Below are 25981 nucleotides of genomic sequence, written 5' to 3' on the forward strand. Positions count from 1 at the left end.
GAGAACATGCAGATGAACACATTTAGAACATCCTATTGTAATTGATAAACAAACAATGAGGACATTTTTGTCCTTTAGGTAAGTGTGAGTAAATGTGGGCACCATTGTCTTATTCTTCAGGTAATAGCAATGTGACAAACTGAAACCAGCTATGCAGTAGAGGGCTTTCTGTTCCCAAATTTCATGAAGAATATTGTACTAATACTAACAGTACTGACAAACTTTTGTTTTTCTTTACTTTGTACAGGGTTTCCATGATTTTAACAGATAAAAACCCAGCTTGTCAAGAGTAACATCTCTGCTGCTAGATTATTCACATATAATCATAACACTGTGAATCTCTGATTGCATAATATTTACTGCGAACCTATTGGCACAAGGTACAGGGTCTGATTCTCACCTTTGTTCACTGTCTGGTTATTGGCTAGATGTGTAATAGTCTACAAACTGTTTGCCTGGAATTTACCTATGAATCATAACTATTCTTTTAAAGTTATTTTTACTGAGTTTCATCTTTACTTTCTTAAGTATGGTGTTGACAATGACATTAGAGTACACAATCATGACATAATTGGGATTATGAGTCTGATTGTCATACTGGTTTAATGATGGAAACAATAGTCTGTTGGGTAAGGCATCATTTATAATTCTAGATTTAAAACATAATAGGTATCATGTCATTGAATTGCAATAACATCAGTATCAGAATGGACTTTTTTAGGCTTTTATCCAATTTAAATCTTATGAATTATAATTGCTGATGGAGAAATTTGCTGTATGTTTTGTTCATTGTTTAAGGTAGGAAAATTGCTGCTTGCATAAAATATTTCATAGTACCTTCCGAAATAATAAATCATCACATTCACTGAATGCCTATGTTTTCTTGTATAAAATCTTTTTATTTCCTTTTTTTTTGTGAAAACAGATACAGTAAAACATAACAATATTAATAGGCAGGTAGTAATATGACCAGAGAATACATTGCTGAATAATAAAACATAAATGCAAAACAGTAAGAACTATTTATATATATGCCAAAATTCCATCATTAATTATATATACCAACTTCAAGCTAGAATATGTTCAAAAAGGGATTTCCAAAATTCTGTAAAGTGAGTGTGGGGTTTCTCAGTGTAGGTTAAATATTTGTGAGCTAGTAGGTGTTTGGTAGCTAACTGTTTGAAACCCCTCCCATGTGAGTGATGCTCTATCCTTCCAATGTAATGTAATGTAGTATTTAAGTAAAGAAACTAGTATTAATATTAGTGTTTGTAGTTTAGTCAGGCCTGTGGGGATGATATGTAGGAGAGCTAGTTTCCAAGATAGGGTGGACTTTTCATAGCCCATTTTTTTTAGTTGGATTCTAAGTGAGCACCATAGTTTGTAGGTGCACTTGCAGCTCCAGAAGATGTGGAGTAGATCAGACTTATGATTATTACAATAGGAACAGGAAAATAATGGAGATGTGGTTGGGTATATTTTATTTATAATGATTGGAGTGAGATAGGCATTATGAAGTATCATGATCTGTGTATATTTAAGTTTTTAAGGGGAATAAGTTTGGAGGTAAGCTGGATCACTTGAGTTATTTGTTTGTGATTGAAGGATCAATTTCCTTCCAGTAACTAGAATAAATAACTTATTTTTGCATTTTGATTGATAGAATATGTTTGTAGGAGTTAGATAGCATTTTTTTTGTTTGAGGACAAGAGATTCCATATAGTTTTACAGGTCTGAATGTCAGTTGCATTGATATCAGGATTGTCTATGATGTATTGGCTAAGGTCTCAAATTTGCCTTAAAATGATAGTATAGCTTTTAGGGAGCTTTAATTGTGTTCTCATTTCAGAGATAGTATTGTTCTTGAAGGGAAATATATCAGAGATGGTTAGTTTCTTGAGGAGGGGATAATTGTTTAGGTTAATCATGTTGTTATTCATTTTGAGATTGGGGTTAAGGTGGATAGGTTGTAGGGAAGTGAATGCATTATGTAGGTTTAATGATTTGAACATCCTTTGTATGATAGTGATTTTATGTTTAATGACTGGGTATATTTTAAGATTTTTCAAATTTTCATTGTAAAGGAAAGGGGTGGCTCTGGGGTTTATGGATAGTGTTTTGATATAGTTGTGTAATAGTTTGACCCAGGTTGGAGACCATTGTTGTGGTGAAGGGGTGTGGTCAGCTATTGTTATTAGTCTATTACAGTTTATGATATCATAGTAGAGTTTAAAGTCTGGCAGCCCTAACCCTTCATAGTCTTTATGGTGTGTCAATTTATTATAAATGATTCTAACTGATTTGGGGACCTAAATAAATTTTAAAATTGTGGAGTGAATGGTTCTGAAGAGTTTTAGGTTGATAATGGTATTGGAGGCATTAAATATATATAGAAATCTGGGTAGAAGATTAATTTTGATTGTGGCTATTTTAGCTAGGAATGGAAGTTGAAGTTTTGTCCATCTGCCCATATCATGTTGTATGTTTGACCAGAGATTAATAATGTTAATTGTATATGATTGTTTAGGATCTTTGTGGAAGGATGTTCCAAGATATTTTAATGAATGGTTAGTTCTAATACCAGATGCTAAGGAGTATGTGGGAAGATATTTGTTTTCTTTAGGTTTAGATTGTAATTCAAGAAAGTTGAAAAGGTGTCTATAATGGATAGTAGTTTCTGGAGGTCTGAATTAGGTAGTGAGTAGTAAAGATTTAGATCATCGGCAAAAGCTGCTAGGGTAATTTTTGTGTTAAAGATATTGGGGATATGGTGGAAAATTTTCTGAGAAATGAGGAAAAAAAGGGGTTCAGTGTATGAATTAAAAAGATAGGGGGACATAGAACATCCTTGTCTGGCACTATTCGCAATGTCAGTTCGAGAATATAGATGTTTATTAATTTATATGTAAGTATGAGCCTTGGAGTATAGTGTTTTGATAGCTTGTATGTAGTTATTGGGTATGTTAAAGAGAGGCAAGATATTGAGCAAAAAGTTTATATTGAGTCTATCAAATGCTTTTAAGGTATCAATAGCTAAGGTGTAGATTGGAGTATGTGTAAGGGTAAAGAGATTGATCATGGTGTCCAGGGTAAGGGTATGATAAAAGGTTTGTCTGTGTATTATGATACCTGATTGTTCATTGGAAACGATGTTTAGAATGATTGGCTTAATTCTGTTTGCTAGTATTGACGCAAATATTTTTATATCAAGATGTATTAGGGCAATAGGTATATAGTTCAGGGGGGTTTTATAGTCAGAGTTTGGTTTAGGTATGAGAATTGTTTTGGATGTGTTTAAATGTATATCACTTACACCATTGGAAGTAATGTGATTGAACAGATGGAAAAGAAAGAGAGATGATTTTTGTGGGAAAGCTTTGTAGAATTCGGCCGTAAGACCATCTGGACCTGGTAATTTGGTGGGTTTGAGTTTGCTGATTGTCATAATAATTTATTGCTGGCAGATCGGTGAGGATAGAATTTTTTGTTGATCTGGACTGATTTTGGGAAAATTTAATTGGTTTAAGAAGGCATCTAGGTCCTATTTATTATGAGAGAAGTTTGATGGATTGTAGGATTTTGTATATAAACTTTCAAAGATACGTATGATATCTTGAGTAGTATGATAGAGTCCACCTTGGTAGATAAGTTCTGTTATGTTTGGGGAGGGTTTGTTTTAGTTAATAAGCCTTGCCAGGAATTTAGATGGCATGTGAGCCCATTCAGAGTAATTTGCTAAAGTTTAAATTTTTTGGTATTTTAGGTTTTCGGCATTGAGATCATATAGCATTTGTTTGAGTTGTGTTATTTGAGTTTCACTTTCTTGTTTAAAGGATGATTGGCATTGGGATTCAAGCTTAATGATTTGATTTTTAAGAGTGGCTTCCTCCTGGAGAAGTTTTTTTTTTTTTTTTATAATATGAAGCTTTACTTATAAAGGTACCTGTAATTATGGATTTAATAGAGGCCCAGTAAATGTCCATAGGTAGATAATTATAGAATAAATTGTCTAAAGCTTGGTCCAGGATGGCATCTACTTCTCATAGAATTTCTTTTTTCCTTAATAGGTTAGAGTTAAGCACCCAGTTTTACCCTCGATCACTGTTAGTTTGATTGTTATCCCAATCAATAGTTAGGTTAATATTAGAATGATCTGATAGGTATCTGGGTTTTGTGTGAAAGGAATTTTTGTATTTAGTAAATATATTGGAAATGAGAAAGAAGTCCAGCCTGGACCAAGACTTATGACACATAGAGTAGAAGATATATCTATTTTTGAAGGAGTTATTAGGCTGGAATATATGGGGGTCAAATAGGTTAGAGTCATTTTTAAGTTCCTCGAGTACTGATATGGCATGGTTATTGTGTTTGGAATTGGTGTTGGATCTGTCAATATCAGTGTCTTGGATTGAGTTCCAGTCCACTCCTAGTATATAATAATGATTGGGGAAGTCAAGCAGTATTTTATAAGTAGACATTATAAATTTATGTTGATTTACACAAGGCACATATAGGTTTAATATCAGAATAGGTTTGTCTAAACAGGCTGGTTTAGTTGTTATATAGCATCACCTTCCATTCATTTCATGTCATGTTTTATGATTTCACATTGGAAGTCAGTTTTAATAATGATTGCTACTCCTGAGCTATTTTGGGATTTGCCAGAGGCAATGATATTGTTCATCCATTTTTTCTTTAGGGAGGGTTGCCATTGCTCTGGTGGCATGTGGATTTCTTGTAGGAAGAGTAAATTAGCTTTGGATATGAATATCAACTATAGAAGTCGTTTTCTTTTTTTTTTTGAGTTGGATCCCTTTGACATTCCAGGAATCAAATGACCACATGCCTACTGTTATAACTATGTCAGTAAAGGATGAATATGATGTGTATAGCTGGTATAGTAAATGTAAGAGGTAGGACATTGGCATATAACTTTTCCTGCATCAAACTTGTGCCTATTCACTAAACTACTATGCTCGGAAGAGATGGGGGAAGTGGATGATAAAGAGTTATTACAGGAGTTAAAGCAGAAAAGGTTAGGTGGAAATCTTATTGTTACTAATGCTTTAATAACTTTTAGCCTCATATTAAAAACATATATAGTAGAGATAACAAACAGCATGCCTTCCTGTTTTAACTTCTGCTAGTCTTCTAGCTTTCCATAGTTTTTTAATTATGAGGGAAAGTAATGGAGGGCAATATAGTTCGGTGTAATAAAATAAAATATCCCCCAAAATTGGTGTAAGGTGAGAGGGTTCTTAGAGTTGGTTAAGGTAGTGTAAACATTTATATAATCCTGAGGGTTTGTTGACTAGTGCACCTTGATTGGGGTATTAAGCTGTGTTATTAAATAAAGAGCTACTACCAGTTGTTTAAATAATTGTCACTGATGGTATTAATGTACGACAAAATGTGTCAGGTTAAATGTTAATGTTTCCAAGTATATTTCTCATCTCCTGTCTAGAAGCTTCAGGGTAATAAACCCACAGATTTATAGGTTGTTAGTTTTATAACAGAAGAGGTATTACTATATTAATAATATACTGTTTTTAAAGTCTAGTACACACAAGAGTATACTGAGAAAATGTTTCTTCGAAGAGGTGGTTAGTCATAAAACAAAAAGGAAATCAGAGCATATATAATACTTATGCATTCTATAGCATTTGTGAAACTTATAAAGCATTTAACATCACAATCACACCTCCCAACTGTACAGAATTACTCGGTTTTTACAAAGTTTTGGGGTCCAAATAATGGGGTGCCACATTTCCTGAGTGGCACCCCTTCATTTCTGATTTTTTTTCAGCTTTGTTTTAAATTTTTTGTTCTTTCGTGCTTTTGAGCTGACATCATCACTTTCATGATGACGTCAGCTCCATCAGCCTGTCAGAATTGAGACCAAGGGCTCACGTCCACACATTTCCGGCTCCGGCTGTTTGAATGGATCTATCTGCGACTACAACTGCTGTTATTTTTGCAGAGCTGCGAGAACAGAGTATGAGTTTGTTTAAGGGAAACAAGCAATTATTTCTGCAGAGCCATGAAAACGGAGTATGAGTTTGTTTAGGGGAAACAACTGAGAGCAGAGCTGTGAGAATGGAGTATGACTTTATTTCTGCAGAGCTTTACACGGTGAACATTAACTTTTAAACGTGCTGTTGTCTCAGGTGCAAACTTGAACAGAGACAGTTTATTTTTGAGTGTCTCCGTACTTAAGCATGTGTGTGTGTGTGTGTGTGTGTGTGTGTGTGTGTGTGTGTGTGTGTGTGTGTGTGTGTGTGTGTGTGTTTTGCAACTGCAAGGGGAAACAAGCAATTATTTCCGCAGAGCTGTGAGAACAGAGTATGAGTTTGTTTAGGGGAAATAAGCAATTATTTCTGCAGAGCAGTGTGGAGTATGACTTTATTTCTGCAGAGCTCTACATGGAGAATGTTAACTTTTAAAGGTGCTGTTTTCTCAGGCGCAAACTTGAACAGCGACAGTTTATTTTTGAGTTTCTCTGTGCTTAAGCGTGTGTGTGTGTGTGTGTGTGTGTGTGTGTGTGTGTACCCAACAGAATACACCTGGTGGTTGGAGGTACTCAGGCTCAAACTCTGTATCTTGGGTACAGGTAAAAAGAGCCTAAAGTCCCTAGCCCCCCCCCCCCCCACTTCTGAATTTATACCTCATATGTTTGTTCTGTTCCTCGTTCAAAAAAATCATTGAAGGATTGGCATTTGAATTTCAGACTTCATATTCTTCAGAAAGTAAATGGTAACACAAAACCTTTTATTCTAGCAATTTTCTAAGTTTATAAGATCAGTATTTTAAATTTGTCCCCATTTTGGGGCAGTGTTCTCCCATTATTGGCTTTGTCCAGGTTTTTTGTGCTAAAACATTGAGAGCTATGGTGAGAAGTGAGAACTGAATTCACTAAATGATAGCCATTTATGTTTCAGTCTTCCTGTCTTTCAGGAAACTGCTGAGTTGGCTTAGTGGTGTGTTGCTCTGACTGTAGTGCACAGGGTCCTGGGTGCAAGCTTGGCAGTGAAATGCATGGTGGTAACACAAGATTTTATTCAAGCAACTTTCCAAATGTATACAAGCAATGTTTAAAATGTGTCCCTGGTTTTAGGCCTTCTGAAATTGAAAATAAGTGTGCAAGATGCCTATGGCTTACACTACTGTCATTCTATGTGTGTGTGTGTGTGTGTGTGTGTGTGTGTGTGTGTGTGTGTGTCTATATATATATATTTTATATATATATATATATATATATATATATATATATATATATATATATATATATATATATATATACGTGTGTGTGTGTGTGTGTAAGTAGACTTTTATCATAGAAATGTTCTGAATAGGGCAGTTTTGTCATTATTAGTTCATGCATTTTGTTTCATTGCCTACTGGAAAAATGTTCAAACAATAAATTTAAAATGTGATTGTGTGTGTGGAAGGAGACTTGTATCATAGAAATGTTGTGAATAGGGCAGTTTTATCATTATTGATTCATGCGTTTTGTTTCATTGCCTACTGGAAAAATGTTTAAACAATAAATTTAAAATGCACTCTAACTTAAGTCTAACAAGTATGCTGTATTATACAAGGAATATAATTTAATAAAGTCAGGAAGGTGTATCAAAGAACGCATGTATGCTTCTTGTTTTGTGTGCCAGGGGCCTATGATTTGAAAACAGCCCAAAGGTAGTCTTTATCCACCACTGGCCAGATGCATTTTCTTTGGATGTGGTGTGGGTTTCAATGCTGTTTCAATGAATGTGAGTTTCAAGGGCAGAGAAGTTTTAATGCCAAGTCTATTTTCATTGTGAGACAGTATTGCTTTGTTTAGCAGATATCTATTAGTGTTTGTGCATTGTGCTATAAAATGTAAAAATAAAATCCAAATAATCATTGTAGAAGTAAATCAGTATGCACACATTAGTGTTTATAGTAAATGGGGTGAAATAGCCAGGTAATGGGACATTGGAATGGCTGCAAGGGGACTCTGGTGCTATATTTTGTTGTGTTCTTCAGTTTGCGTTTGAAAGTTGGTATCCCACAATTCCGTTGGAGTGGGCGGGGTTATGTAATTATGTATGCAAATTTACATTAATCAGCGTACAGATTTGTACCTATTTTTCATGGGCCTTGTCCAGATTTTTGATGCTTCCAGGTTGAGAGATATGATCACAATTTGTTCCATTAACTATTTTTAACATCATGTATCTGCCAACTAAGGCAAGGGTATTATTATTAGAAACTATCTTAGGTATGCTAGTTATTTGGATAGATAGATATGAGAGGAATAGTATACACATTTATAGGTTCATAGGTAGGTACTAGGCTATCGACCCAAGGGCCTAAGTAAGCCTAGCCAGCAAGGTTTCCTGACTTACGCCACCCAAGAAAGTTAATTTCCTGTGCCCCTGTCGAGCAGAGCCACAGAAGTGATCCCCAGCGTGTATGTCCTATTTCCCATCCACTCATCAAGATTTTTCTTGAAAAGTGCTAATGAGGAACTTTGCTTGACATATATGGGTAACTTGTTCAAGTGTATGGGAAGTCTCTGGGACAGGAATATATTCCTCCAGCGTGTTCTGTTTATTGTGGTGACAAGATTTAGGTCCCTAGAGTGTATAGCTTGGAGGGATTGGGATTTCTTTATATGTAGCATGTCCAACAGCTCTGCATTTGACATAGCTTTATATGTTAGGCAGAGGTGACCTTGGAGTAGGTAATATGCTACTGAGTAGAGCTGGAGTTTTTTGAGACGGTCAGTACAGGGCATCTGTTTGAGGCCAGTAATCTTCTTTGTGAGGTACTTCTCTGGCCTTTCCAGCTGCTGCAGATGTCTTGTGAGGTACATTCCAAAAGGGGCGTTGTACTCTATAATGGGTCTAATGAGTGTCGAGTAGAGGAGAACAATGACTTATTTTTTATTGGATGAGAACCCTTTTGTGATGAGGTGAGCCACGTAGAAGGATTTCCTGAGTACTGCGGCGATGTGATTATCAAAGGAGAGACTACTATCCACCTGTGTCCCAAGGTCTCTTATCACACATTTGGCATTAAGTAGACTGCCACCTATGTGGTAGTTCATGGGTACAGAGTTTTTACCAAAGAGGATGACAATGCACTTTTTGGCATTGAGCTTGAGGCATGGCTGTTTTTTAATTCTTTACTTCCCTTTTTCATTGCCCTTTCCTCATCTTCCCTTTCCTTTCTTCAATCATGAAGCCTGTATTGCATTGCTGTGTGAGAGGGAAAGAAAAAAACACACATGGTGTAATATTCATAGTTGTTGTCCAAGTCTGATGAAACTTGTATGTGGAGTTATTTATAGAAATATAGACAAAAATAGCATATAAAAATAGGTTCCAGATATTTTAATTGTGAAAAGAAAGAAATGTCATGCCTTACTTTGTATTGTAATTCACAGTTTGTAGATATTTGCATTGCTCCATGTGTGGTTGAGTGGAATACCAAGGCAGAGAATACTGAGAATGAAAAGACTGCTGTGCTGACCACTAGTGTAATCTGTTATTGCGTGGCAAGGTTAGCTTGTGAAGCCAAGTCAAAGGTATTGGAGAATAAATTTAAAGGAAGTAAATCAAAACTGATGATTTCCTGGTTAACTTGTGTTATTCCTGATCAAAAAATGATAGCTGTATTGTAAATCCAACATTATGAATGCAGTTCTTTCAGATTTCTTTTTTTGCTTGTATGAAAATGTCTGTAGCTTGGTTGTAGCATATTAAGAAAGAAAAGGGAAGTTAGGTTCGGGGGTTAAACAGGAAGTGACTGGCAGATTGAGACGGCTGGATCCTTGTACACTGTATTAATGGAACCAGTGAGTCATTTTCATCAAGAAATCCGCAAATTATTTCTGTTGGATTACAGACAGTACCAAAATGGTGAGAAGCTTATTTTTACCGTATTTCAGTCACATGCGATCATCTTATTTATGCCACAATGCTGTTTTTTTTTCATTTTATTTGCTATTTTTGGTAGTAGGTAGTTCAGCAACTGTGTTAAAGGCGTTTAAGAAGGATTTCTTTCTCTTCCGAGGTGTTGTTGATGTTGTATTTGATCCCCTGATGCTGAAAATGAAGTGTTTGGGGGTATTTGATTTTCATTTTCATTGGAATCTGATTTGCTTTTGTATCAAAAAGCTATAAAATGGATATAGTTTTTGACGTTCCATTTTAATTTGTAAGGGAAGATCTTGGGCAAAAAGTATTTTATTTCAATTCCAGATCAAGTTTCTTTTTTTTTTTTTTTTTTTGCAGATGTAAGGATTCTGGTTGCATGTTAGAAATTAAGCAATTTTACATACACTAGTCATGGTTTAGTGGAGTCTAATGATGGGCGTAGTGCTCTATTATTTGGCTTGCTTCAGTGGTGTTTTTAAGTAGAGCTCCAAATATAGCCAGAATTGTTTCCAGTAGTTTGTTTGCTCAATACTTTCTGGTATACCCCTCAAGATGATATTATTATGTCTGGATCTTGCTTCTAGGTCCAGGATTTATTGCTGGATTTCTTGCATAAATTTGTTGTAAGCTTTAGATTCCTTTTGGGGTTCTTCGATTTTTAGCTTCATTTTCAAAGATTCTGGCTTCTGATTTTTCCACTTTGGTTGCAATGTGGTTAATGGAATCCCCAAAAGATTTTAGCTGGTCAGAAAAAAATTTGCATGGCTAATTGTAGAGGCTGTAGAGCAAGTTGTAGGTCATCAAAGTTTTTAGATTCTGTTTTATTTTTACTGGATGATTTAGTGGTTTCTTGTTTTCCAGTTTTAGGCCTTTTAGTATTAATGTCATTTTCTGGAGATGTAAGTGTTGAAAACTTAGTTTTAGTAGTTTGTGAGTCCATGGTATCCCAGTCAGTCTGCATTATATCTCTTTTGTTGCTTAGAAGATGCAAGAAGATATTTAGCCTCCAGGTGTTTCAGTTAGTCAGCAAGCAGAGCACATGTGAAGGAATCATGGCAGTATCAAAAATAATCTTCCTATTTTTCAGTATTCTCCTCTGTTTTTGGTAATTTTTCCAAGTTGTAGCAGTTAGTCTTGATGACTATTTTTTTTTTTATTTTATTTTTTTATTTAACATTTGTTGACCGGGAAAGTCCGACTAGGTTCCTCAGATCCTGTTTTCAGAGGCAGGGAGGAGAAAATGTCCGCCCAGAAGCATGTCTTTTAGAATGTGGGGAGAGTACCCAGAGAAACCCCCATGCAACGAGGAGAAGGAGAACATGCAAACTCAAGGCAAGAGGCCTGAGAATCGAACCGGAGAACCTCTTGCTGTGAGGCGACAGCATTAACCGCTGCACCACTGCGCCGCCCGAGTTTTATTTTTTCCATGGCTCGTGATTTTTGTCAGAAAAAGTAGTTTTTTATATTGGTATTTGGAGAGCTAGGTAACTGCAGTGTTTATAGGTCAGCGGCCATTTTGGATCAGATGAATGCCTGTGTTTTCTAATATTTTCTTCCAAAATTAAGTTCACTGTGAGGTCTCTGTCCATGATATCAACTCTGTCTTGCAATTCAGTGTATAAAAAAGAGGTTTTCGGTTTCTAATGAACATCAGTATGTAGCCATGAATTTTATCACTTAGTCTCCAGCCACTCATTGCAGGACTGAGTAAGTCAGTAGGCCAGATAGTGTCTTAAGGTTACCCTTGAAAAGATATTTTTGTGTCTGGTGGATTTATTAGGTTAACAACAATAAAAGAAGAATTAGCCAAGACCTAGAAATACATTGAGTTGTTATAGAGCTAGCCTACTATGATAAACTACAAGGCATGCTATATTTTAGTCATATATAAAGGAAAGTATTTCAGTGGACTGTTTCTAGTCAGCATAGAGAAGATAAAGTTGAATTAAATAGTATATCTGCAATGACGTTATCCACTATCATCACAGAATCTAAATACCCACCATTACTAATATTATAAGCCCAGTTTAGTTTTGTAGGAAGAATGATTAGATGTAGCATCAAAAGAGGTCCCCTGCTCGAAAGCCAATTGCACGGCTCTAACACTATAAAATCCAAAAAAAAACAAAAAATGAGCCAGCAAACCGTGAGACTGTAAAAATATTTATTCAATGAAAAAGCAAACCGGTTTCAGCTGGTATACACCACAGCCTTCCTCAGTGTAACTGGCATACATTGAAAGTAGTCTTTTATAGAAGTAATTGAATTGAATCAAACCTGTGATTGGGTAATCAACATTGTTCATTTAAACAGGTGGGAATAGACCCCCCAGTTTAACAATCCACTTTTTTTCTTTAGAATCAAGAATGGAATGCCATCCTGCTTTGTTGGATTTATTTCCTTTAATAATGTCAATGACCATAAAAGTAAACTTGGCAGATGAATGTTTTATGGAGTGTTTGAATAAAGCACTGCTTGTTTTTTTCTGTTTCTCATATCACTAGTGTGTTCAGAAATTCTCAGTCTGAATGGACGTGAGGTTTGACCTATGTAAAAGGCACCACAGCTACATGTAGCTAAATAGACCAGCCATTCGCTGCTGCAACTGGCAAAGAAATTCATGTCGTAGACTGTGCCACAGTTCTTGCTTGTGAATTGTTTAGACTTAAAAACTTTGTTGCAATGGGTGCAATGACCACATGGGTAACAACCTGTGAGCACCTCATCCGTTAGTGTAGTTTGAACATCATAAGAAGAGGCTCTAGAATGTGAGTGTTTATAATGTTTGAAGTATGAAGCTAAATTTCTGCCCTTACGAAATGAGAAGTAACATATGTCTGGTAAAACATTATTTAGGTTGTGATCACTTTGTAGAATATTCCAGTGTCTTTGTACATTGTTGATTAATAAATCGGAATTCCTACCATAAGTAGTTACTAACCTGATGGGTGATGATCTCTGCTGCTCGTGTTGTTTATATTCCAAAAGTTCTTCTCTATTAAGTGTATTAGCCCAATTGCTGGCCTGTAAGACATGTTCCATCTGATATCCCCTATCCCAAAATCTGCGAGTCAGATCCTATCTGTATGGCTGAAAAGTGGAGTCATGAGAACAAATACGTCTCATTCTGATGTACTGGGATTTGGGGATATTTCTTGTTATATGGGGCAGATGAAAGCTGGATGCACGCAGGAGGGTATTGTATTGGGGATACTTCCGGAAAACTTCACTACATAATGTATGATCTAATTCCCTAGAAATAGAAACATCAAGAAACGTGATTGTATTTGGATCAAAGTTAACTGTGAAGTGTAAACCTCATTTGTTTCCATTTAAATATTCGATGAATTTAAACAAATAATCTGTATCCGACCTCCATACCATCCAGCAATCATCCAAATAATGTCTCCAAATTTCAATTTCTGTCTGGTATAAATTGTGACCTGCATCATAAATAAGCTGTTCCTCAATAAAGGCCATAAAAAGGTCAGCATAAATTGGGGCAAAGGATGCCCTCATAGCTGTACCCTTAGTTTGTCAGTAACAGGTATCTTGATAGAAAAAGACATTGTTGGTTAGGACATGCTCTGTCAGGCCTAGTAAAAATGAATTAAATGCTGGCTGATACAAATTTGATGTATTTAACCAGTATGCAAGGGCCTCTAAACCAGCAGCATGAGGGAAATTAGTATAGAGGGCACTAACATCTAGGGTGCACATCATCCATTCAGGTTCAAGTTGGGTATCTGAGATGATTTTGAGAAACTCAGTAGTATCTAGTATGCATGACCTGACCCACCTCAATAAAGGTTTAAGTTATTGGGTAAGAAATAGTGACAATGGCTCAGTAATAGAGCCTCTTCCAGACACAATTGGTCTTCCAGGTGGATTGACAGGGTCCTTGTGTATTTTAGGCAAAACATAAATGTATTGGCTCATATGATCTTTAACAGTAAGATGTTGCATAACTTTGTCATTAATGATGCTATTTTGCTTGGCTGACAAAAGGAATTCATCTATCTGCTTTTTAAGCTTAAAGGTGGGATCCAAAGGCATCTCCAGATAATACCGCCTATCCTGAACTTGTCTTTTGGCTTCAGCATCGTATTGAAGCCAATTCACTATCACTAAAGCCCCACCTTTATCAGCAGAAAGAATAACAATATCCTTGTTGTTTTGTAATTCAGATAGTGCTTCCCTTTTGATCTTTGAGAGGTTGTTCCGTTTTTAAGTCAACTCACCCTTATGATAATGTAGATCTTTGAGAACACTACTTTGAAATTGATGAACTATCGGATTCATGGGCGGCATATAACTAGATTTATGATAGGTAAATTCCCTACCCACACCCAAATTAGTAGAGTCTCAAAATGCAACCTAAGGTTAATAAGTCTACAAAATACCATAACATTTTGTGCCAAAACATCTTCAGTAACCAAAAAGCCAAGAATAAAATTTAAACCTTTATTCAAAAGTTCAATTTGTGTGGTGGTCAAAATCACATCAGATATATTCAAAACATTGTCACTTGGGGTTATTTTTGAATTATCAGTTTCAAAAGACCATCTATGTTGTTTATTTCTGGCATGTTTTCCACCTGCTCTCTTATATTTGGGCCTAAAGGGGCCAAACTATATGCCCTCTTAGGGCTGGGTGAGTCTGGTGTGTGCTGCATGTCTGTGTCCGTATATGAGGACAAATCATCAGTAGATGACCCTGTATCAATAGGTCATTTTTTCAAAATAGACCTTGGTCGTTTTCTTTTGGGAGTTCGAGTTTGTGCTTGTTGAAATCTGACCTGTTTGCTGATACTAAAAGGGTTACCAAGCTGGTAATCTGTTTGGTCCCTTTGAAATTTTTTAATCTTCCTTGTTTTTAACTGTTCTTCAAGACCAGATAGGTCCTTGGCTAGTTTGTTCATATTGCTAATGAAAAAGGGCTGTCCCTCATGTGTCTGTGCTTCAGAACATAATTTGGTAACTTCTACAATCTGTTGATCAATGACTCTATCATGAAATGTAGCCAGGGCTTCAACGAAGCCCATAGTGGCTTGTTGTTGGATGTCTACCCATTGTTTGTTCAACTCATCATCAGCCTCATTGACTAATGGTTGTGTTTTAATCCATAATCCCCTTGGTGTGATCCCTTTAGCCATATATGCTTTAAAAAGTTTTGAATGCCACACATGGGACCTGAGGGTCCTCATACTCTTCTGTAGTTTATCAAAACATAAACCACAGCTGGATTCCGGGCCTAAGGTAACCCCATTTGAAACATTGTCGTTTGCAATGCCCAGTCCAAAGACTCCCAAGTCCTAACTGTCAGCTGACAAACCCTTTAATATTTTGGTTAATTCCATTTGGTCCAAAAATTAAACATAAATTCTTACTTAATAATGGGTATTAACATAGACCAACCATAAGAGTTAGTTTGAGAATCTCGGAACCCTTGTTATAGATCCACTTAATAAATCCTTCTAATATCCAGGTATCCAAATTTTTGATGGCAAAATTAGCCCTTGCCAAATATAATGGCAATGCTAAGCAAAATTGTTCCAATTGGTACAAAGTACTTATATTTATAATAGAATGAACAATAGTAGCCCGTGTACTGTTCTTGAACCAAATATTATGTGGCCCACTTGGTGGTATTCAAGACTATGCTATGTCCATTCCGAATCTAGCTGCCATACATATAGCAAGCCTTTGATTCATATAGTACAATGTTGGTCTAAATATTAATCAACCCAATATATTGAGTACAGAACAAAAAATCTGTTCATAAGTACCAAAAATACCTTGGTCAGTCAACCCTGGGATCAAATGGAAATCTGAAGATAGGGACGTCACAAACATTGGTAGATAACCCTCATCCAAGACCTGGTATTCAATCTTATAAAAAGAAAAAATGAAGCTACTTATGGTTTGGGGGACATCCAACAAACGTATAAATATTCTCTGCCAGTATCCACTTAATTAAATACCAAAAATATGGTATTTTCATCAACTGAAATATTAGACATGACCCCCATAAGAATAGTACTTGCCTGTATCTAAAAAAGGGAAAAATCTGTCAATATATATATGTGCTATTATTATCAGGCTGACCTACTGTTGTAAAAGCCAAATATTTTTGTGTAATAAATTATCTAACACTTAAATGCACAAATATATAAGGGATAAAGAATCACAGACTCCTTACATGCTATCTAGCAATAAATTGAACAGGATAACAAAAGATAGTCATCATATATATGTAAGCCCATAAAATCAATACAGTAGCTATAAACAATGTTAATATTGTGATACAAATATCAAATTATGGGCAGATGTTATTTAAAAGTACTGCAATCATAACATGTATTTGGCGACATTAATTTCCTCCTTATTATATGTCCAAGATTTGGAAAACCAGACAATATTTTGACAAAAAAGGTCCCAAATGGGTCAAATAGACCCTCGTATCACACAGCATAAACCTTCCAACAAATCCCCGATATAATAAGGTTAGGAAATAAAACAGCCACACATATATATGACCAAGAAAAAGCTTGTACCTACTATTGGTCGTGATGTTAAAATGGCGACCAAAAAGCCAGAAAAACAATTCTAAAAAGAAAACAATTGTAGACTCCCAATATATTTGTGAACAGTAAGTTAAACTAGCCAAGAATACAATTTGTTTATGCCCTTCAAAAATTATTACTTGCATTTATGTCTGCCCATAAAGTAGTATATATCTTGTAATCCAAAAGACCTAGGAAATGTTGGTAAGGGAATATTATATAAGTAAAGACACTTAATACATGACATATGATTCCATAACAATAATTTGCTTATTGTTATGTGTCCAAAAGCCTGAAAAAACAGACTATACTTGAACATAAAAAGTCCCAACGTTATTCGGACCCTCGTGTTTCATGGCAAATTATTCCAAACAGATCCCATAGTCCAGATATAATGAAGATAATCGGCCACACAAATGTGATCTTTAATCTTCAGAGAAGCCCTTAATACCAATGGTAGCTCCGTTCTAGTATGAACAATAGGTCACAATGTGAAAATGGCAGCAGGGAAGCCAAAAACTCAGTCAAAAACTGATATATATCAGAAAAACATAGAGTCATCCAAAAGTTCCGGAGATGTACAAAACATAACCACAAGTAACTGTTTTTGTCCCGAAAATAAACAGCACAAAAAGTAGTAAAAAACTACATTACAAACAGCCAGTAAATGAGCTGAGAAGACATCCCTTTGATGGAATTAACCAAAATATTAAAGGGTTTGTCACCTGACAGGGAGGACTTGGGAGTCTTTGGACTGGGCATTGCAAACGACAATGTTTCAAATGGGGTTACCTTAGGCCCGGAATCCAGCTGTGGTTTATGTTTTGATAAACTACAGAAGAGTATGAGGTCCCTTAGGTCCCATGTCTGGCATTCAAAACTTTTTAAAGCATATATGGCTAAAAGGATCACACCAAGGGGATTATGGATTAAAACACAACCATTAGTCAATGAGGCTGATGATGAGTTGAACAAACAATGGGTGGACATCCAACAACAAGCCACTATGGGCTTCGTTGAAGCCCTGGCTAAATTTCACGATAGAGTCATTGATCGACAGATTGTAGAAATTACCAAATTATGTTCTGAAGCACAGACACATGAGGGACAGCCCTTTTTCATTAGCAATATGAACAAACTAGCCAAGGACCTATCTGGTCTTGAAGAACAGTTAAAAACAAGAAGTTTAAAACATTTCAAAGGGACCAAACAGATTACCAGCTTGGTAACCCTTTTAGTATCAGCAAACAGGTCAGATTTCAACAAGCACAAACTCAAACTCCCAAAAGAAAATGACCAAGGTCTGTTTTGAAAAGCGACCTATTGATACAGGGTCATCTACTGATGATTTGTCCTCATATACGGATACAGACATGCAGCACACACCAGACTCACCCACCCCTAAGAGGGCATATAGTTCGGGCCCTTTAGGCCCAAATATAAGAGAGCAGGAAGAAAACATGCCAGAAATAAACAACATAGATGGTCTTTTGAAACTGATAATTCAAAAATAACCCCAAGTGACAATGTTTTGAATATATCTGATGTGATTTTGACCACCACACAAATTGAACATTTGAATAAAGGTTTAAATTGTATTCCTGGCTTTTTGGTTATTGAAGATCTTTTGGCACAAGATGTTATGGCATTTTGTAGACTTATTAACCTTAGGTTGCATTTTGAGGACTCTACTGATTTGGGTGTGGATAGGGAATTTACGTATCATAAATCTAGTTAAATGCTACCTATGAATCTGATAGTTCATCAATTTCAAAGTAGTGTTCTCAAAGATCTACATTATCATAAGGGTGAGTTGACTTACAAATGGAACAACCTCTCAAAGATTGAAAGGGAAGCACTATCTGAATTACAAAACAACAAGGATATTGTTATTCTTTCTGCTGATAAAGGTAGGGTGGTAGTGGTAATTAATTGGCTCCAATATGATGCTGAAGCCAAAAGACAACTTCAGGATAGGTGGTATTATCTGGAGATGCCTTTGGATCCCACCTTTAAGTTTAAAAAACAGATAGATGATTTCCTTTTGTCAGCCAAGAAAAATGGCATCATTAATGATAAAGTTATGCAACATCTTACTGTTAAAGATTCTATGAGCCAATACATTTATTTTTTGCCTAAAATACACAAGGACCCTGTCAATCCACCTGGAAGACCAATTGTATCTGGAAGAGGCTCTATTACTGAACCATTGTCACTATTTCTTACCCAACAACTTAAACCTTTATTGAGGTGGGTCAAGTCACGCATACAAGATACTACTGAGTTTCTCAAAATCATCTCAGATACCCAACTTGAACCTGAATGGTTGATGTGTACCCTAGATGTTAGTGCCCTCTATACTAATATCCCTCATGCTGCTGGTTTAGAGGCCCTTGCATACTGGTTGAATAAATCAAATTTGTATCAGCCAGCATTTAATTCATTTACTAGGCCTGACACCTGACCTGACAGAGCATGTCCTAACCAACAATGTCTTTTTCTGTCAATATACCTGTTACTGGCAAACTAAGGGTACAGCTATGGGAGCATCCTTTGCCCCAATTTATGTTGACCTTTTTATGGCATTTACTGAGGAACAGCTTATTTACGATACAGGTCACAATTTATACCTGACAGAAACTGACATATGGAGATGCTATTTGGATGATTGCTGGATGGTATGGAGGTCGGATACAGAATATTTGTTTGAATTCATCTAATATTTAAATGGAAACAAATGGGGTTTATACTTCACAGTTAACTTTGATCCAAATACAATCATGTTTCTTGATGTTTCTATTTCTAGGAAATTAGATCATACATTATGTAGTGAAGTTTTCCGGAAGTATCCCCAATACAATACCCTCCTCCATGCATCCAGCTTTCATCCGCACCATATAACAAGAAATATCCCCAAATCCCAGTACATCAGAATGAGATGTATTTGTTCTCATGATTCCACTTTTCAGCTATACAGACAGGATCTGACTCTCAGATTTAGGGATAGGGGATATCAGATGGGATATGTCTTACAGGTCAGCAATTGGGCCAATACACTTAATAGAGAAGAACTTTTGGAATATAAATAACACAAGCAGCAGAGATCATCACTCATCAGGTTAGTGACTACTTATGGTAGGAATTCCGATTTATTAATCAACAGTGCACAAAGACACTGGAATATTCTACAAAGTGATCACGACCTAAATAATGTTTTACCAGACATATGCTACTTCTCATTTTGTAAGGGCAGAAATTTAGCTTCATACTTCAAACATCATAAACACTCACATTCTAGAGCCTATTCTTATGATGTTCAAACTACACTAATGGGTGAGGTGCTCACAGGTTGTTACCCATGTGGTCAATGCACCCATTGCAACAAAGTTTTTAAGTCTAAACAATTCCCAAGCATGAATTTCTTTGCCAATTGCAGCAGCAAATGGCTGGTCTATTTAGCTACATGTAGCTGTGGTGCCTTTTACATAAGTCAAACCTCACGTCCATTCAGACTGAGAATTTCTGAACACACTAGTGATATGAGAAACAAAAAACAAGCAGTGCTTTATTTAAACACTCCATAAAACATCCATCTGCCAAGTTTACTTTTATGGTCATTGACATTATTAAAGGAAATAAATCCAACAAAGCAGGATGGCATTCCATTCTTGATTCTAAAGAAAAAAAGTGGATTGTTAAACTGGGGGGTCTATTCCCACCTGGTTTAAATGAACAATTTTGATTACCCAATCACAGGTTTGATTCAATTCAATTACTTCTATAAAAGACTACTTTCAATGTATACCAGTTACACTAAGGAAGGCTGTGGTGTATACCACCCAAAACCGGTTTGCTTTTTCATTGAATAAATATTTTTAAAGTCTCACGGTTTACTGGTTCATTTTTTTTTTATTAGATGTAGCCCAAAGAATAAGTGAGCAGAGTAAAAAACAGAATGGTAGTAGTTATATGTGGGCTGTGGATTTTTTTTTCTGATCAGTTCTAGTTATAACATTTGTGCTTTAAATGCTAGATGTTGACTAAAGATGTATCAGTGTTATTAATTACAAACCACCATTATGAAGTATGAGTATATTTATGAATGATATATATTTGTGCATAGCATAATTTGTCTAGTTTAATTATTATGCCATTGAATCTTTTAAAACTATGATGACCATTTTTCTGATCACAATGTTTTTCCTTTCATTTGGAATTAAATACTGATAGGTTTGCCACCACATAGTCAATTACCTATTTTGCTAAGTTAAAGTACTATAAAGGATATTTTTGAATGCAATTCATGCATTTCTTCTTTTCAAAGAAAAATGATATAGCAAATAATTGATTATTTGAAATTATATAAAATGCTATATATTATGGAAAGAGTTCAGTTTGTCATAGGAATAAAATGAAAGAATGTAATAAGCAACTAATAGAAGTCTGGGAAACTCTAATGAGCTATGGCCAAAGTACAAAAAAGTGAAATGAAAACAATTATTTAGCTACAATTAAACACTGAAATGTTTTTATCAAGAAATCCTGGGCCACAAAACAGTTATGGCTTTAGAAAAATATTAAAGAAAATATCTATTAGCCAGCAAGAATTAAATAGATGTTTGAAAATTATGACTATGACTGTAAAATACAAGGTATAAGAAATGATAGAAACAATAAGCTAGAAACTTGCACAGATTACATATTATTTATTTTTAATTTGCATTCTGATAATATATTTTATGTATAAATAAATAAATAAAGAGATAAATCCATGTGAATTAGAGCATTTTGTCAATGCATACATAAGAGTAGAAAATACAACCAGTTTAAAGAAGATGATGAATAATTAGAACATTATTATCAGCACTTGAACTTCGTCTCCTGCTGTGATCTACCAATCATGCTGCAAACAGCTCAAGTTTGCTACCTTGACAAATACAAAGGGGAGATGTTTGGGGGTGGGAGATAAGTTTAAGGACTACAACTCAGGCCTAACAAAAGAATGAAAATTGGCCACTTTAGAAAGAAAAAGAAGTAACAGGCATAGAGAATACTGTTCTGTGTGATTATCCCTGCTTGTCTGTTAAATAGTCATTGAAAAGCAAGACATGGTAATTAAACCTGACTGACTGAAAGAAACCAGGGTATACTTGAAAACACATGTGAAGTCAATGCATTGACAAGAGCTTAGGGGCTATGATGTAATATTTTAAAGTCAAACAATGCAGTGTGGGATACATAGAGGTAAAGTAAAAAATCAAGATCTGGTTCCCATGTAGGCAGAGTATGGAATTACATTTAAATATATATATATATATATATATATATATATATATATATATATATATATATATATATATTAAAAAAGTATGTACAGTCCAGAAATTATGTTAAAATTTAGGAAACATCAAGACATGATGAAATAAACATGTTTTTCTTCAGTCTAGGAGTGTTGTTCTCCTTTAAATGCATACAGAACCTCTTTCTCTTCATAATGTTTTGTGACAAGATAACAGACAGTTAATCACTGAGCTCTGAATTTCATTTTTACTCTACCAAGATATCTGTGAAAAACAGGTGTATATTACATTATCAAACTTTGAAAAGTTCAAATGTCATATGGTCAAAGCCATATGATTGAACTTTTAAAAGTTTGAAAAGCTAAAAAAAATAAAGAACAGAAAAAAACCTTCCTGATGTTTTAAGTGGGGGGAGACCCTGCACCCCCCCACACCCCCCGCTCTTTAAAAATACCAACTCTGAAATTGCACTACAGTGCAGGAAAGGGAAATCTTCCCATTCCGCACTGTACGGTGATCTCCATTGAAACATTCAAACTTTTAAAAGTTAGAGCATATGGTGTTGACCATATAACGTTCAAACTTTTAAAAGTTCGATAACATAATGTACATCCATGAAAAACTGCGCTGTGGTTTATTCCAAAATAAGCTGCAGTAACTTTTCTGAGGATATTGTTTCCTTCAGTGCATTAACAATGGTAATTTGAAAGAAAACCAAACATGAATACTAGCAGTAAATGGGCATTAACATGGTTATTGTGGTAATAAACAGCTCAAATTATAGCATCTCATTGGGTGACACAAAATATACATTGGGTATCAGTGGATAAATAATTTAAATTGTTGTATACAGAAATGTTAAAACTATTTGTATGGTGAAGACAAAATGCAAGTTTTAAAAAAACAGATTATGGAACAAGTAAACATATTAGATTTATTTTATTTTACATTTGTTTACCGGGAAAGTCCAACTTGGAATGATCCAATTTTCAGCAGAAGCCCAGGGAGATATGCTCCAGACGCATGTCTTTCTAACATGGGAAGAAACTGGAGCACCTGGTGGAAACCCACACAAATGCAGGGAGGACATGCAGAGTCTACACAAAAGGCACCCCAGCCAAGAATCAAACTGGAAACCTCTTGCTGTGAGACAACAATGCAAACCGCTGCACCAGTAGAACGTCTAGATGAGCTATAACTTATTTAACAAGATATGTACTTTGGAACAAAATTATCATATTTTCACTTTCAAAAGGTCCATAGCAAGACTACAAACCATCAAATTGCAGCTTGCAAAATGAAGCAAATATAGTTGACAGCCAAGGGCACTGCACTTGCACCCCTGGAATCGGCTGACTAGATAATTTAAAAAAAGTTTTTTTTTGTTCTTCTTTAAGAAGAAAGAAGTCCGTGTGTGTTAACAGTCCAGTCGCGGGCGTGACATCATCACTCTCGCGAATATGTAGAAGTTTGTGAGCGGGAGTTTACAAGGATGGCTTTGCAAGCGGGATGATTCGAGCGGGAATAGAAGATGGCTGGGACCTGAAACGAAATAGCAAGCGGGACTCGTGGGAGTAAACAGACGGAAGATGGGACACTTCAGGTAGAGTTGTGTGTGTGTGTGTGTGTGTGTGTGTGTGTGTGTGTGTGTGTGTGTGCGCGCGCGCAGTGTACTATAGGGTTGCCAACTTGCCACCTTTTCAAATGTCCAAAGTGGGACATTTGTGGTACACACGTCAGATTTTGCAGGCCGAAACATACCCACGGCCAGTACAAAGTGCACAACTTCACTTTTTTGCCCAAGTAAAAGATTATTCTTGTAGCATTTTAGTTGCTTATTCTGTTTCTTATAACATTTAGGTGTTTCAGATTCAGAATAACTGTTTTATGCAACCATTACAAAAAATATAGGAAATAGTTTTGTTCTAAAATCTCAGGACATTTGCCATTTTACATTTTTTTGCAGGGCACAACTGGCCAAGAGGGACTGTCCCTCACAAAGTGGGACAGGTGGTAACCCTAGTGTACTATTGGTTTATATAAAAATGTGAGCAGAAATTGTGTTTGCTGTCTTTGATGCTTAATGAAGGAAAAATTGTTACTTGTTACTGATAGCTTTGGATATGCTTAGCATCACAGTACAAAAATCATTTATTTTTCCAATAACTGCTTTATGCTGTTCAGGGTTACTGAACTAAATGGACACAGAGTTTTAGATGAAAAGTACAGTAGGAGACAAACATCTTAATGTGACATCACATTCTGTTGTTAAGATCTAGGAAAGAAACCAAATTTCTGACTATAATTGGAGGCAAAGGTATGGAATAAACTATATTATGGCTAATAGCTGTGCAAGACAACTTCATGCTTACATCTTCCTTGTAGCTGTCGGTTCCAATATCCACTCAAGTAAAACTCATCTCTTACAAATTTCATTTGCTGCCATGCTGGTAGATGTTTCTACAAGCAATTAGTTTTATTTTCAATGTTTGTACAAGATCCTGAACTACTGGAAAATATCTGTATAAATGGAGAAAGGTTACTGTTCCCAAGAGCTCTTTTATTAGATGTGGGCATAATGTGTCAATACTATTTAGTCAGTATAGCGTTCAGTAAAGCATCAGAAAACAGGTGAGAAATATGTATATATCTGATATCACTCTTAGAAATAGAGCTGCATTTAGTGGTTTCTTCTCATTCCTGCTTGGTCTGTTTCAGAAAGTGTTTCAACTCTTTAGTATTCTTAAGGACAGAAGTCACATAAAATGCTAGCTGTGTATCAAATTCATGTTCACTAATACAGCTTTGATGTGTTGAATTAAAATATGCAGTATTCTATGTAAATGTTGCACATTAAAAGATTCCATTTCATTTGAGAAAGTTCTGTACGGATGTGTAAGAATGGAAAGGACATCATGGCCAGAGTCAAATATTGTATGTATTACCACATTTGCAGCTATAATTTCACATGGTTAGTGTGTGTGTGTGTGTGTGTGAAATGCCCCAGGTGTACATGGTGGTGGGTAGAGAATAAGGCTTGAACCCTGTACCTTGGGCCCAAGTGGCAAGAGCCTGAATTCCTACCCACCACCATTTGTAAAAATGTTGCAGGATTTTCCCTCATACTTTTCTGTTCCTCATAAAATCTGTGGTTTCTGCATTTGTGTCCTTGTTGCCTGACAGCTACATGTTCTCTAGTTTTATTCTTGGCTGTCTGGAGTGTTTCTCCCTGGGCCTCTGCTAAAAATTAGCTTTTTTTTTCAAAGTCAGACTTTCCTGGTTAACAAATGTTAAAAATGGACACATTTCAATATCAGACTTCATATTCTTCAGAAAGTGCATGGTAACAAAAGCTTTTATTCTAGCAATTTCTAAGTGTACAAGATGGATATTTGAAATATATCCCTGTGTTTGGGACTGTATCCCCCCCCCCCATTATTGGCTTCATCCAGGTTTTGTGCTAGGGTTGAGAGTTATGGTAAGAACTAAATTCACTGAATATGTTTGGGGGCTGTATTCGCCCAGTATTGGCTTTGTTCAGGTATTTATTGGCTTCATCCAGTTTTTTTGCTAATGTTGAGAGCTATGGTAAGAACTGATTTCATTGAATATGTTTGGGGGCTATGTTCTCCCATTACTGGCTTTGTCTGGGTGTTATTTGCTAAGAGGGTGAGAGCTATGGTGAGAACTGAATTCACTGAATGTTTGGTGGTTGTAGTCAACCGTTATTGGCTTTGTTCAGGTATTTTGTGCCAAGAGGTTGACAGCTGTGCTATGGTGAACTGAATTCACTAAATGGTAGCTATTTAAGTTTTTGTCTTCCTCTTTCACAAAACAGCTGATTTGGCATAGTGGTATGTTGCTCTGTTTTTCACGGAGTCCCCTGGGTTCAAGACATGGCAGTGAAATGTATGGTGGTAACGCAGCATTTTATTCTAGCAACTTTCAAACATTATACAAGCAATGTTTAAAATGTCCCTGGTTTTGGCCTTTTGTCCCCTCCCCAATAAATTTTGGCTTTTTCCAGATTTCTTGTGCTGCAAAGTTCAGAGATACAGCTGAGTGTCGAGTAGATTTTACAAGGAGCTGAGAGCTGCAGGGGAGCAAAAGTTTAGTGCTGCTTATGTTTAGTCTGCTTGCATTGTTAATAGCACAACAGATAGTGTACTTACTTTAGATGCTGAAGGCTGTGG

At 35.9% G+C, this 25981-nt stretch overlaps 1 protein-coding gene across 1 annotated transcript in view; it reads left to right on the forward strand.

Annotated features, from left to right (window-relative positions):
- Nucleotides 1-25981, forward strand: part of KCNH4 (potassium voltage-gated channel subfamily H member 4) — a 1657012-nt gene that overhangs the window by 110861 nt on the left and 1520170 nt on the right. The window lies entirely within an intron of this gene.

The sequence above is a fragment of the Protopterus annectens genome, chromosome 13.part0 (genome assembly GCF_019279795.1).
Source record: "Protopterus annectens isolate FY-2018-M chromosome 13.part0, PAN1.0, whole genome shotgun sequence".
Classification (NCBI taxonomy): domain Eukaryota; kingdom Metazoa; phylum Chordata; order Ceratodontiformes; family Protopteridae; genus Protopterus; species Protopterus annectens.